This window comes from Coregonus lavaretus (assembly GCF_964263955.1).
Source record: "Coregonus lavaretus genome assembly, contig: HAP1_SCAFFOLD_47, whole genome shotgun sequence".
Taxonomy (NCBI): domain Eukaryota; kingdom Metazoa; phylum Chordata; class Actinopteri; order Salmoniformes; family Salmonidae; genus Coregonus; species Coregonus lavaretus.
Window position 1 is genome coordinate 3122736 of NW_028161510.1, and position 16452 is coordinate 3139187.

The following is a 16452-nucleotide window of genomic DNA, read 5'->3' on the forward strand; positions in this document are numbered from 1 at the left end:
AGATTGATGAGGAAAAAAAAAACATATTTAATCAATTTTATAATAAGGCTGTAACGTAACAAAATGTGGAAAAAGGGAAGGGGTCTGAATACTTTCTGTATGCACTGTACATTTGAACAAAGAACACCATCACAAATAGTGTTTCACCATTTATTGAGTACGGAGACAAATAGCAAAGGTGTCTCAGATCTATTTAGGTATCTAAATATAGTGTATTCTACCAATCAATGGCTATACACAGATACCCACAATGCAGCACTCCAGACCAAGGGCACAACAGCCACTGGCTGCAAAAGGCATGGATTTTTTTAGGGTGCATTACAGCCACACAAAGGGGATGCCACTGTGAAATTCGAGGCATTATCAAATGCTTTTCAAAATGTGAATGAGAGACTGATGAAGTGTGTACATGCCTTTCAAGCAAACTTTTTCCAATCATGATTAGAGTTGCATCATGCAGCCTTACAATGTATTAAAAATCTAAACATATAGCCCAATGTTTGCAGAACAACTAAAGTTACATTAATAACTCTAAATTAAGCATATAGGAATACCTAATTTTTTGTTCACCGCTCAACACAGAATAGCCGCATGTGCGCACTCCCTCAAATCGTTTGGAGAAAATATCCTTTCTATTTTATTCAGCTTTGTTCAATTGTTTTCTTCATACTATAAAATAATGCCACGGAATTCTAAGCTAATCCTGTCTGCTAAATGAACTAGTGTAGCCCACAGCCATTTGGCATAGCCAGATCAGGACCGAACATAAGGACATCTCAGAGTATGCTGACGCGGCCCGCTCCCAGGGACTGTGGGCTCTCGTTCTCCATGGCTGACGTGAGTAAGACGTTGAAGCGTGTTAACCCTCGCAAGGCTGCCGGCCCAGACGGCCTCCCTAACCGGGTCCTCAGAGCAGCTGCCTGGAGTGTTTACCGATATATTCAAATCAAATCACATTTTATTTGTCACATACAGGTGTTTAGCAGATGTTATTGCGGGTGTAGCGAAATACTTGTGCTTCTAGCTCCGACAGTGCAGTAATATCTAACAAGTAATATCTAACAATTCCACAACATATACCCAATACACACAAATCTAGTAAAGAAAGGAATTTAAGAATATATACATATATGGACAAGCAACGTTAGAGCGGCATGGCATAAGATACAGTAGAATATTATAGAATAGAAATCTGTATATACATATGAGATGAGTAATGCAAGATATGTAAACATTATTAAAGTGACTAGTGTTCCATTTCTTAAAGTGGCCAGTGATTTCAATAGGCAGCAGCAGCCTCTAGTGTGCTAGTGATGGCTATTTAACAGTCTGATAGCCTTGAGATAGAAGCTGTTTTTCATTCTCTCGGTCCCAGCTTTGATGCACCTGGCGGAGTGGCGCCAGGAAAATAACCTCTCCCTCAACGTCAACAAAACGAAGGAGCTGTTCGTGGACTTCAGGAAAAAGCAGAGGGAGCACCCCCCTATCCACATTGAGGGGACCGCAGTGGAGAAGGTGAAAAGCTTCAAGTTCCTCGGCGTATATATCACTGACAATCTGAAATGGTCCACCCACACAGACAGTGTGGTGAAGAAGGCGCAACAGCACCTCTTTAACCTCAGGAGGCTGAAGAAATTTGGCTTGGCCCCTAAGACCCTCACAAACTTTTACAGATGCACAATTGAGAGCATCCTGTTGGGCTGTTATCACCGCCTGGTACAGCAACTGCACCGCCCGCAACCACAGGGCTCTCCAGAGGGTGGTGCAGTCTGCCCAACGCATCACCGGGGGCAAACTACCCGCCCTCCAAGACACCTACAGCACACGATGTCACAGGAAGGCCAAAAAGATCATCAAGGACATCAACCACCCGAGCCACTGCCTGTTCACCCCGCTATCATCCAGAAGGCGAGGTCAGTACAGGTGCATCAGAGCTGGGACCGAGAGAATGAAAAACATTAGAGGCTTCTGCCCTATGTACATAGACATGGAATCACTGGTCACTTTAATAATGGAACACTAGTCGTCACTTTAATAATGTTTACATACTGCTTTACTCATTTTCATATGTATATACTGCATTCTATTCTACTGTATTTTAGTCAATGCCACTCCGACAATGCTCCTCCTAATATTTATATATTTCTTAATTCCATTCTTTTACTTTTAGATTAGTGTGTATTGTTGTGAAATGTTAGATACTACTGCACTGTTGGAGCTAGGAACACAAGCATTTTGCTACACCCGCAATAGCATCTGCTAAATATGTGTATGTGACCAATAACATTTGATTTGATTTGATCACTAATGTAAGGACAACTCAGAGTCTGCTATTCTGTTCTTCTGAAATAGACTACATTTTCTTCATATCATGCTTCTTTAGACCTGTGTAAAATAAATAATGGATTTATTTATAAATGTGAAGCATCCTGTTGGCGTTTCCACTCATGTAAAAACTATTGATTAACTCTACTATTTTTTTTTGTTATTGCACATGTGCACTTCACACAGTAGCCATTCCCTAACGAAAATATGCAAATAAATGCTAGAACGCGCCAATAGGACCTCTCTTGCTCCTGCTTGGCTCTGCACACTTCCTTGCTTGTTCTGCCCACTAGGATTAATTTTCTCCCATTGGAAACGACAGGCTCTGGTCTATCTTGGGTTAGTTATAAGAAATATTTGGCCACACAGTCTGTGAAGAGCATGAGGTGTGGCTAACGTTAGCCAGCTTGAGCTAGCTACCGAGCTAGCATACGAACTCTGTAGCACAGAGTAGATAAATATTGCATTGTGGGTAGTTTAGAAGATATCCGGAAATAAGTTAATGAATATGTAATAACGCAAAAACATAACTGTTTGTACTTAATAGGTAACCAGATCGTGACTACAACTAATTTACTAAGTATTTAACCACACTGTGTTGTTACATTGGTGGGTAAAAAGAACTCATGCTTCTTACCCTTTAACTTTTTGTCTGAAAATAAAATCTACATTTTACTCAACTTCGTTACCCACTCCAGTCAGCAGATGGCGATGTGGCACTTTAAGGCTATGCTGCTAGTGTGACGTATAATCTAGTGGACGGGACGCTTCTTTCAACAGCAGCAACAGTTAGTCAGACACCTCGGTAGCTTGCTAGCCAAAATAGCCGAACCAATAAAGCTCTTTAGACGCTTTCGTGTATATTAGCCACTGTGTTTTAAACCCACTTCTGTCGTCTAGTTAGTTATCCCATTTAATTTCATATTTACGGTGTTGTTGTTATTGGTCAGCTAGCTGGCTGGTTAAGTTAGCATTAGCCTAGCTAGCTAACATCCCCGACCATGAGCTCACTAAGCTACTCTCCTCCTGCTAAAGAAGAGGAGGTCTGTGGCTGAAAATTGTCGTGAAAGAGGAGAAGGAAGAGGAGGATGTTACAATACAAAAACAAGTAGAGGGTGAGGCTGTTACAGTGAAAGAAGAGGAGGATGCAGTTTTTGGAGTGAAAGAAGAGGGGGAGATGACTGTCACATCGAAAAAGGAGGAGGAAGAAGAGGAGGGAACTGGATATCTGCTTCCGGTTTCCCAAAGGCATCTTAAGGCATCCAATGGTTCTAATGATGAACTTAGCAGTAAGATGGTTTTGGGAAACCGGACCCTGATTAACACTAGTAAGTACTGTCTTAAAAACAGAGGCACAAACTCTGCAGTTGTTGAACTGATGTGTGGTGTTAAGGGGAAATCTGCAGTTGCTACATCCATATTTGGACTTTTAAATGATTTATATTCTTGAAGAATATATCACATGCCTCATGAGCTTAGTTCAACTGTCGTACCCCATCAGATCCCAAAATAAGCTTTTTTTTGCTCCAATGTTTAGAAACAGTGTAAATGTAAACCAACACTGTATCGCCTCAACATGGTTAAAACTATAATGGTGATGTCATGGATGGTCAGTCCTTGCATCCATAGGTCTGTCTATGAATTTGAGAGTAGTTACATTTCTCCAGTCCCATCCATCATCTTATTACCAAAACAGTGGCGGAATGACAGCTTTGTTATTGTTTGAACTGCAGATTGGTTGATTGATTGATGTGGCTTTTTTAAAGGGACAACCTTGGATTTAAACATAAACAAAATGGCTGCCCTTAGACTTGGTTTGGTAAACAGCTGAGGGATGGGGGCTGGAGAAATGTAACCACTCTCAAATTCATAGAGAAAGCTATTGTAGCAACCTTAACCCAAAACCTAGCGACCTCATCAAGAAGTTCAGACGTCTTGGTATACATTTACATTTACATTTTAGTCATTTAGCAGACGCTCTTATCCAGAGCGACTTACAGGAGCAATTAGGGTTAAGTGCCTTGCTCAAGGGCACATTAACGTCATTTAGCAGACGCTCTTAGCCAGAGCGACTCGCAAATTGGTGCGTTCACCCTATAGCCAGTGGGATAACCACTTTACAATTTGGGGGGGGGGGGGTTAGAAGGAACACTTTATCCTATCCCAGGTATTCCTTAAAGAGGTGGGGTTTCAAATGTCTCCGGAAGGTGGTGAGTGACTCCGCTGTCCTGGCGTCGTGAGGGAGCTTGTTCCACCATTGGGGTGCCAGAGCAGCGAACAGTTTTGACTGGGCTGAGCGGGAGCTATGCTTCCGCAGAGGAAGGGGAGCCAGCAGGCCAGAGGTGGATGAACGCAATGCCCTCGTTTGGGTGTAGGGACTGATCAGAGCCTGAAGGTACAGAGGTGCCGTTCCCCTCACTGCTCCATAGGCAAGCACCAGTATAACAGTTATAAGGTGTTGGCTTGACAGTCTCTGGACCCAGGTTTGAGTCCAGCTCAGGGCTACCCCTGGAATTCACTACACTATGAATACAAGGACTGGCCGTCCATAAGGTCAAAATGATCGTTTTAACCAGATTGATTAATGGACATACACAAAATAGTCAAAATTGGTGAAGTGAAATGAAAAAAATAACTTGTTTCAAGAAATTCTATAAAATTAATAACGGAAAAGTTATTCACCCCCTTTGCTATGAAGCCCCTAAATAAGATCTGGTGCAACCAATTACCTTCAGAAGTCACATAATTAGTTAAAGTCCACATGTGTGCAATCTAAGTGTCACATGATCTCATAATATATACACCTGTTCTGAAAGGCCCCATAGTCTGCAACACCACTAAGCAAGGGGCACCATCAAGCAAGTGGCACCATGAAGAACAAGGAGCTCTCCAAACAGGTCAGCGACAACGTTGTGGAGAAGTACAGATCAGGGTTGGGTTTTAAAAAAATATCAGAAACTTTGAACATCCCACGGAGCACCATTAAATCCATTATTAAAAAATGGAAAGAATATGGCACCACAACAAACCTGCCAAGAGAGGGCCGCCCACTAAAACTCATGGACCAAAAAGCATGTGGGAGACTCCCCAAACATATGGAAGAAGGTACTCTGGTCAGATGAGACTAAAATTGAGTAGTTATGCACACTCAAGTTTTCTGTTTTTTTGTCTTATTTCTTGTTTGTTTCACAATAAAAAAATATTTAGCATCTTCAAAGTGGTAGGCATGTGGTGTAAATGAAATGATACAGACCCCCCCAAAATCCATTTTAATTCCAGGTTGTAAGGCAACAAAATAGAAAAAATGCCAAGGGGGGTGAATACTTTCGCAAGCCACTGTAGATACAACATCCTGTTGAAACAACACTTGTATAGCTCCATTGTTGTTGAATGGACTAAAGGAAAAACAAATATTTCCTACTGATGAGTCAACAGGGTTAATTGTAGGTATGTCCTGAGGTTCAGGTCTTGACACGTTCCTGAATAATAAAGCAGCACCTGAGGGAATGGCATCTAAAACAATTGCAAAATCTTTAGGTGTTACAGGGATCTTGTAAAGGGATAAGAATTTCCTTATAATTAAGTAAAATACCCTCTGCATGTACAAGTTTGCTCACCAATAGGATATTATTTCGGAACCAATATTCTAAAAACAAATAAATATTTTTATACAATATGTCCCGATTATTCCATATATAATATCTGTGTGGAGAAAAATGATGCTGATAAATTACAGATCATGACAAGAAAACCTGCCGATGAAAAGCAGAGAGTTTCACTGGAACTTTGTCAATATTATAATCACAAATCAACATGAAGTTAAGGCCACCAAATGTAGAGAAGACATGATGAGGAATAAAGTTCCACTTCTTGGGAATTGTTTTATCCAATTGATCTTAAAAGTATTATTTAAGGTAGTAAAGTCCAGGAAATTCAGCCCACCATACTCCTAAATGTTAATTACAACAGTTTTCCTAATATAATGGGTACGGTTTCTCCACAGAAAGTTGAAAAGCATCTGGTCTATCTCTTTGCTTAATTTACCATCAAGATTTTAAGATACATTTTACATTTACATTTTAGTCATTTAGCAGACGCTCTTATCCAGAGCGACTTACAGTTAGTGAGTGCATACATTATTTATATTTTTCATACTGGCCCCCCAGTGGGAATCGAACCCACGCTCTACCAACTGAGCTACATCCCTGCCGGCCATTCCCTACCCTGGACGACGCTGGGCCAATTGTGCGCTGCCCCATGGGTCTCCCGGTCGCGGCCGGCTACGACAGAGCCTGGATTTGAAGCAGGATCTCTAGTGGCACAGCTAGCACTGCGATGCAATGCCTTAGTGCCTGCGCCACTCGGTTAGTCAAGAGATACCCTCAGCCTTGGTTATTAGGACTCTGCCTCTGGCCGTTGATTTAGCTTCTTCTGGGGGTTTTTAATAAGAGGGTTAAAATGTAGTAAAGCCTCTAGACTTCTGATCCTTAGTTACGCCTAAAAATATGTAAGTTCTTCTTTCACTGGAATACCATAATATGTAGGGTGTCACACAATCTTTGACAGCCATGAGTTGCCACGTTTATTAATGTTAAGACATAGACAATGATGCTTTTGGAAAAGGATTCTATCACATTGATCGATACGGGAATCTGACTAGCGTCTTTTCAGAAAAAGTGTAGTATCGTCAGCCAGCTGGCTTATAATAATTTCTTTACCAGCTAAGGAAATACCTTGTACAGGACTATTATTAAAATAATTTGTAAGAACAAGACACTGTATTAATATATGTAGCCTTAGAAATAAGGTTAATGAAATCAATAACTTGCTAACTTCGGATAACATTCATATACTGGCCATCTCTGACATTTAATCCTAGTAAAAGTTCCCTGTCTTAGGTCAGTTAGGATCACCACTTTATTTTAAGAATGTGAAATGTCATAATAATAGTGATTTATTTAAGCTTTTATTTATTTCATTATATTTCCAGTGGGTCAGAAGTTTACATACACTCAATTAGTATTTGGTAGCATTGACTTTAAATTGTTTAACTTGGGTCAAACGTTTCGGGTAGCCTTCCTCAAGCTTCCCACAATAAGTTGGGTGAAATTTGGCCCATTCCTCCTGACAGAGCTGGTGTAACTGAGTCAGGTTTGTAGGCCTCCTTGCTCGCACACGCTTTTTCAGTTCTGCCCACAAATGTTCTATAGGATTGAGGTCAGGGCTTTGTGATGGCCACTCCAATACCTTGACTTTGTTGTCCTTAAGACATTTTGCTACAACTATGGAAGTATGCTTGGGGTCATTGTCCATTTGGAAACCATTTGCGACCAAGCTTTAACTTCCTGACTGATGTCTTGAGATGTTGCTTCAATATATCCACGTAATTTTCCTTCCTCATGATGCAATCTATTTTGTGAAGTGCACCAGTCCCTCCTGCAGCAAAGCACCCCCACAGCATGATGCTGCTACCCCCGTACTTCGCGGTTGGGATAGTGTTCTTCGGCTTGCAAGCAACCCCCTTTATCCTCCAAACATAACGATGGTCATTATGGCCAAACAGTTCTATTTCTGTTTCATCAGACCAGAGGACATTTCTCCAAAAAGTACGATCTTTGTCCCCATGTGCAGTTGCAAACCGTAGTCTGGCTTTTTAATGGCAGTTTTGGAGCAGTGGCTTCTTCCTTGCTGAGCGGCCTTTCAGGTTATGTCGATATAGGACTCGTTTTACTGTGGATATAGATACTTCTGTACCTGTTTCCTCAATCATCTTCACAAGGTCCTTTGCTGCTGTTCTGGGATTGATTTGCACTTTTCACAGAACGCGTCTCCTTTTTGAGCGGTGTGACGGCTGCGTGGTCCCATGGTGTTTATACTTGCGTACTATTGTTTGTACAGATGAACGTGGTACCTTCAGGCGTTTGGAAATTGCTCCCAAGGATGAACCAGACTTGTGGAGGTCTAGAAGTTTTTTTCTGAGGTTTTGGCTGATTTCTTTTGATTTTCCTATGATGTCAAGCAAAGAGGCACTGAGTTTGAAGGTAGGCTTTGAAATACATCCACAGGTACACCTCCGATTGACTCAAATGATGTCAATTAGCCTATCAGAAGCTTCTAAAGCCATGACATCATTTTCTGGAATTTTCCAAGCTGTTTAAAGGCACAGTCAACATAGTGTATGTAAACTTCTGACCAGAGCATATGAGCGGAGTGGAGTGGGAGCGGACGGATTCTGAACAGAGCGCAGAGCGGCATTTTTAAAAGGACGGAGCGTCGCCCTATGTCCCGCTCCAATTTCGCTCGCTCACACCACGAGTCTGAAGCATGCTCATGCCTGACCCAGAATCCATCTGTTTAATTTAATTTGTGTCGTCCATGAATTTGTATTTTATAGAGCGAGAGGAGCAGCAGCAGCAACAAGAGAAAAGGGTTGAGGAATTCAGAAGTTTATTCACTGCACACAAAGACCCAACCATAACAAGGGAGAGAAAAAGAGAGCTGGATGTAGCATTATTTAAAATGATTTTCATGGACTATGAACCGCTGAGTAAAGGAGAACGCGAAGGGATGCAACACTTCACCAGCGCAGCTCAACCGGGCTACACCCCCCCCAAGAAACTATGATAAATCAGTACTTTACTTTGTCAAATTTACATCTGAGATTCACATGCTTCAGCTGGCGATCAAAAACGCAGTTAACGAGCACGACAACATTAATAGGCTGTTAGTGAAAGTCGGGCACCTGGTGAAAAGTGTACGCAAGAGCACAGAGGAAACCGACCAATTAGGTGTCCGCCCCACAAATGCCTGCGCCATTCGATGGAGCAGCCAGTTGCGGATGATTCAGTCGTTCATCCGGTTGTTCCAAAAAGACCCATTATGGCAAAACAAACTCATGTCTAATGTTGCTAACATCACCCTGAATCAAGTTCGGTGCTGACACCACTAGCAGACCTCACAGACAAAATGCAGATGGAGCTGGGGAACCTGGGGATGATCCTCCCTGCTGTCACAGAAATCAAATCCCTGCTCACCGATTACACTCACGCTGCACTTCCAATGGGCATCGCTGCAGAAACATTGGCAAACAACGTGTCAATTCGCTATGGAATATACTATACTGATAAACATCTCATTTTAGCGTCAGTGTTAGATCCCCATTTCAAGACAGAATGGATAATCCGAGATGAGTCTGCATGCAACAAATTCGGGGAGATAAAGTAAGGCTGTGGTTTAAGCTAAAAGTGAAATACATGCAGATTTTGTTCCTTTTTTGGAGCGAGCGGGGGGAGCGGAGGGGTGAACAGCTCCGTGAGCGCTGAGCGATAATGAGCGGACTGGCCTGATGTGGCTTTGAGCGGGGGGAGCGGAGGCGTGAACAGCTCCATGAGCGAGGTGCTGAGATTCTCACCGCTCCACTCCGCTCATATGCTCTGCTTCTGACCCACTGGAATTGTGATACAGTGAATTATAAGTGAAATAATCTGTCTGTAAACAATTGTTGGAAAAATTACTTGTCATGCACAAAGTAGATGTCCTAACCAACTTGCCAAAACTATAGTTTGTTAACAAGAAATTTGTGGAGTGGTTGAAAAACGAGTTTTAATGACTCCAACCTAAGTGTATGTAAACTTCCGACTTCAACTATACATTGAACGGACCCGAGATATCCGGTGAAGTTATGGGTCCTACAGTAGATCTGTTGTTGTTAGGTGAAGTTATGGGTCCTACAGTAGGTCTATGTTGTTAGGTGAAGTTATGGGTCCTACAGTAGGTCTATGCTGTTAAGTGAAGTTATGGGTCCTACAGTAGGTCTATGTTGTTAGGTGAAGTTATGGGTCCTACAGTAGGTCTATGTTATTGTTAGGTGAAGTTATGGGTCCTACAGTAGGTCTGTGTTATTGTTAGGTGAAGTTATGGGTCCTACAGTAGGTCTATGTTGTTAGGTGAAGTTATGGGTCCTACAGTAGGTCTATGTTGTTAGGTGAAGTTATGGGTCCTACAGTAGGTCTATGTTGTTAGGTGAAGTTATGGGTCCAACAGTAGGTCTGTGTTGTTGTTAGGTGAAGTTATGGGTCCTACAGTAGGTCTATGTTGTTAGGTGAAGTTATGGGTCCTACAGTAGGTCTATGTTATTGTTAGGTGAAGTTATGGGTCCTACAGTAGGTCTATGTTGTTAGGTGAAGTTATGGGTCCTACAGTAGGTCTATGTTGTTAGGTGAAGTTATGGGTCCTACAGTAGGTCTGTGTTGTTGTTAGGTGAAGTTATGGGTCCTACAGTAGGTCTATGTTGTTAGGTGAAGTTATGGGTCCTACAGTAGGTCTATGTTAATGTTAGGTGAAGTTATGGGTCCTACAGTAGGTCTATGTTGTTGTTATGTGAAGTTATGGGTCCTACAGTAGGTCTATGTTGTTGTTATGTGACGTTATGGGTCCTACAGTAGGTCTATGTTGTTGTTATGTGAAGTTATGGGTCCTACAGTAGGTCTATGTTGTTAGGTGAAGTTATGGGTCCAACAGTAGGTCTATGTTGTTGTTAGGTGAAGTTATGGGTCCTACAGTAGGTCTGTGTTGTTTTTGTGAGGTGAAGTTATGGGTCCTAACACCATTCAACATCCTAGATTTACCAGGTTATTACTTCTAAATAAACTGCTGTTCACCATCTGGGACCATTCAACATCCTAGAATTACCAGGTTATTACTTCTAAATAAACTGCTGTTCACCATCTGGGACCATTCAACATCCTAGATTTACCAGGTTATTACTTCTAAATAAACTGCTGTTCACCATCTGGGACCATTCAACATCCTAGATTTACCAGGTTATAACTTCTAAATAAACTGCTGTTCACCATCTGGGACCATTCAACATCCTAGATTTACCAGGTTATTACTTCTAAATAAACTGCTGTTCATCATCTGGGACCATTCAACATCCTAGATTTACCAGGTTATTACTTCTAAATAAACTGCTGTTCATCATCTGGGACCATTCACCATCCTAGATTTATAATATGTAATCAGTTACAGAAAGCTGGGTGTATGTGTCACACCTCACTACTTCACAGGAGAGGCATTTGAACTTTATTTTTAACGTAATTTTTTTTACGTTTTTGGGGTTGTCTATTTCAGTCAGCTTTCCTTCTTTACAGCTTTATTTATCTAAGATAATATTTAGTTGTGATAGTTGCAAAATACCTATTTTTGGATGCAGCTCTTGTTAGCTTGAATGCTAACGCTCATTGACAGGCTGGTAGCAAAGCTAGCCAAAGAGCATTTTACTCAGACATTATATTAAACAGGACATTCAAATGAGCCTTATCAATTATAATCCAAAAGTAGTGTGACATGCACTCATAAGCAACCTGTAAATGGAGCTTAATGTGAGTTTCCTTGAGTAGCTCCCGATCTTGCGCTGACAATGTGTGGTAATATTCAGAATACATTGTGAATACATTTTTGCCCACGCAGATATACTAGCGGTTTCCGCATTAGCAGGGAGGTGTTTCTGCAACCAAATTGCGTACGTGTCGCCCTCGAAAGGGTCCTATATTGGTGACTAAGTGTCGTCTGGCACACTGCTTAGGGATTCAGCAACTTTAATAACTTATTTATATCCCAGAATCTTCCACTACTGTGAAAAAAACAAGACTAAATATATCTGTTGTTGCTCAGTTGTTATTAAGACAATAGTCCAAAAAGTTTAAAGCATTAAAACATTCATTACAGATATACATTGTTGTACAACATCATGGGCATCACCTTTTAGCTAAAATAAACCGTGGATTTCTGCTGTTGTGGGTCTTTAACCATCTGTCTGACTTTGTTGTTCACACAGGAGACAGACGTGACTATCGGGGATCCTCTAGGGAGCCTCAACAACATCATGAAGCTGAGGAGTCAGAGAAGAGTCCCTCCAGATCAGAACACCTCGAGAAACACCAGCGGAAACCCACAGGGAAGAAATCTCATTGCTGCTCTGACTGTGGGAAGATATTCAACTCTTCAGCAGACCTTAAAAGACATATGAGAACACACACAGGAGAGAAACCTTATCACTGCTCTGACTGTGGGAAGAGTTTTGTTTCATCCAAATATTTAGAATCACACCAGAGAACACACACAGGAGAGAAGCCTTATAGCTGTGATCAATGTGGGAAGAGTTTTAGTCAATCAAGCAACCTGATGGTACATTTGAGAACGCACACTGGAGAGAAACCTTATAGCTGTGATCAATGTGGGAAGAGTTTTGGTCAATCAAGCAACCTGATGGTACATTTGAGAACACACACTAGAGAGAAACCTTATAGCTGTGATCAATGTGGCAAGAGATACGCTGGTAAAAGAACTCTGATTAAACATCAGAAAGTACATACATGAAGGAGTTGTTTCATGATATCAATTAAATAATGTCACAATGTTTTAACATTGTACATTGAGACCCCCCCCCACCCCCCCCCATGCAACTTATACGAAATACGCTGCTGTCCAGGTGGCTCTGCATCCCTCCCAGCATGCACTGCAGTAGCCCTGACAGCGGGAAGGACCTGTCGTGATCATTAGGCACCAAACAGAGGAAAACGGACTTCAACAAGGTGGGACTACATGGACACCTCCCATAACAAAAGGCTCTGATGGTCTGACATAACACTGTGTTGTAGTGTTGGGGATGTTACCTGAGACTAGTTTCTCTGATGGTCTGACATAACACTGTGTTGTAGCGTTGGGGGTGTTACCTGAGACTAGTTTCCTGTATCTCTGATGGTCTGACATAACACTGTGTTGTAGTGTTGGGGGTGTTACCTGAGACTAGTTTCCTGTATCTCTGATGGTCTGACATAACACTGTGTTGTAGTGTTGGGGGTGTTACCTGAGACTAGTTTCCTGTATCTCTGATGGTTGACCCAGGCCTGGCACAGCGACCACAGCACCTGGACACACAGTAGTAAACATTGGCATACAGTGCTTTTGGAAAGTATTCAGACCCCTTCAGTTTTCCACATTCTGTTACTTTACAGCCTTGTTCTAAAATGGATTCAAGTCTTCTTGGGTATGATGCTACAGGCTTGGCACACCTGTATTTGGGGAGTTTCTCTCATTCTTCTCTGCTGATCCTCTCAAGCTCTGTCAGGTTGGATGGGGAGCGTTGCTGCACAGCTATTTTCAGGTCTCTCCAGAGATGTTTGATTGGGTTCAAGTCCGGGCTCTGGCTGGGCCACTCAAGGACATTCAGAGACTTGTCCCGAAGCCGCTCCTGCGTTGTCTTGGCTGTGTTCATAGGGTCGTTGCCCTGTTGAAAGGCGAACCTTCGCCCCAGTCTGAGGTCATGAACGCTCTGAAGCAGGTTTTCATCAAGGATCTCTCTGTACTTTGCTCCGTTCATCTTTTCCTCGATCCTGACTAGTCTCCCAATCCCTGTCGCTGAAAATCATCCACACAGCATGATGCTGCCACCACCATACTTCACCGTAGGGAAGGTGCCAGGTTTCCTCCAGACGTGATGCTTGGCGTTAAGGCAAAAGAGTTCAAACTTGGTTTCATCAGACCAGAGAATCTTGTCCTTTAGGTGCCTTTTGGCAAATTCCAGGCGGGCTGTCATGTGCCTTTTACTGAGGAGGGGCTGCCGTCTGGCCACTCTACCATAAAGCACTGATTGGTGGAGTGCTGCAGAGATGGTTGTCCTTCTGGAAGGTTCTCCCATCTCCACAGAAGAACTCTGGAGTTCTGTCAGGGTGACGATCGTTTTCTTGGTCACCTCCCTGACCAAGGTCCTTCTCTCCCGATTGCTCGGTTTGACGGGCGGCCAGTTCTAGGAAAAGTCTTGGTGGTTCCAAACTTTTTCCATTTAACAATGATGGAGGCCACTGCGTTCTTGGGGACCTTCAATACTGCAGAAATGTGTTGGAACCCTTCCCCAGATCTGTGCCTCGACACAATCCTGTCTCGGAGCTCTACAGACAATTCCTTTAATCTCACGGCTTGGTTTTTGCTCTGACATGCACTGTCAACTGTGGGACCTTATATAGACAGGTGTGTGCCTTTCCAAATCATGTCTAAACAATTGAATTTACCACAGGTGGACTCCAATCAAGTTGTAGAAACATCTCAATGATGATCAATGGAAACAGGATGCACCTGAGCTGAATTTCGAGTCTAATAGCAAAGGGTCTGAATACTTACAGTGCTGCTTGAAAGTATGTGAACAGGACTGGTCATTATTTTTGCCAAACCAAAACACAAATCTTCTTTCTCCTGAGCCATTCTTTGGTAGATTTGCTTGAATGCTTTGGTTCGTTGTCTTGATTAAATGAGAATAGTCCTGGTAGCCATGATTAGCTGTTCAGGAGTCTTATGGCTTGGGGCTAAAAGCTGTTAAGAAGCATTTTGGACCTAGACTTGGCGCTCCGGTACCACTTGCCGTGCGGTAGCAGAGAGAAAAGTCTATGACTATGGTGGCTGGACTCTTTGATAATTTAGGGTCCTGGATGGCAGGAAGCTTGGCCCAAGTGATGTACTGGGCCGTACGCACTACCCTCTGTAGTGCCTTGCGGTCGGAGGCCGAGCAGTTGCCATACCAGGCGGTGATGCAACCAGTCAGGATGCTCTTGATGGTGCATCTGTAGAACTTTTTGAGGATCTGAGGACCCATGCCAAATCTTTTCAGTCTCCTGAGGGGGAATAGGCTTTGTCGTGCCCTCTTCACGACTGTCTTGGTGTGTTTGGACCATGATAGTTTGTTGGTGATGTGGACAACAAGGAACTTGAAGCTCTCAACCTGTTCCACTACAGCCCCGTCGATGAGAATGGGGGCGTGCTCAGTCCTCTTTTCTTTTTCCTGTAGTCCACAATCATCACCAGGTTTCTTATCTCTATTTATCAAAGTCCCACCCAAACTCTTTCCTAACAATCTCTCCTTTGATTGGTTCATTTGGTAGCTAATTATTTACCCACTTGATTATACTTACCTACTTGATTTAACCAATGCATCTTGGGGTTCACTTATTTTTGCACAAGAGGTTCACATGCTTTCAAATCTGTAATTGCACAAGAGGTTCACATGCTTTCAAGCAACACTGTATGCAAATAAGGTATTTCTGTTTTTGTTTTTTAAATAAATGTGCAAACATTTCTATAAAACTGTTTTTGCTTTGTCATTATGGGGTATTGTGTGTAGATTGATGAGGAAAAAAAACATATTTAATCAATTTTATAATAAGGCTGTAACGTAACAAAATGTGGAAAAAGGGAAGGGGTCTGAATACTTTCTGTATGCACTGTACATTTGAACAAAGAACACCATCACAAATAGTGTTTCACCATTTATTGAGTACGGAGACAAATAGCAAAGGTGTCTCAGATCTATTTAGGTATCTAAATATAGTGTATTCTACCAATCAATGGCTATACACAGATACCCACAATGCAGCACTCCAGACCAAGGGCACAACAGCCACTGGCTGCAAAAGGCATGGATTTTTTTAGGGTGCATTACAGCCACACAAAGGGGATGCCACTGTGAAATTCGAGGCATTATCAAATGCTTTTCAAAATGTGAATGAGAGACTGATGAAGTGTGTACATGCATTTCAAGCAAACTTTTTCCAATCATGATTAGAGTTGCATCATGCAGCCTTACAATGTATTAAAAATCTAAACATATAGCCCAATGTTTGCAGAACAACTAAAGTTACATTAATAACTCTAAATTAAGCATATAGGAATACCTATTTTTTTGTTCACCCCTCAACACAGAATAGCCGCATGTGCGCACTCCCTCAAATCGTTTGGAGAAAATATCCTTTCTATTTTATTCAGCTTTGTTCAATTGTTTTCTTCATACTATAAAATAATGCCACGGAATTCTAAGCTAATCCTGTCTGCTAAATGAACTAGTGTAGCCCACAGCCATTTGGCATAGCCAGATCAGGACCGAACATAAGGACATCTCAGAGTATGCTGACGCGGCCCGCTCCCAGGGACTGTGGGTTCTCGTTCTCCATGGCTGACGTGAGTAAGACGTTGAAGCGTGTTAACCCTCGCAAGGCTGCCGGCCCAGACGGCCTCCCTAACCGGGTCCTCAGAGCAGCTGCCTGGAGTGTTTACCGATATATTCAAATCAAATCACAT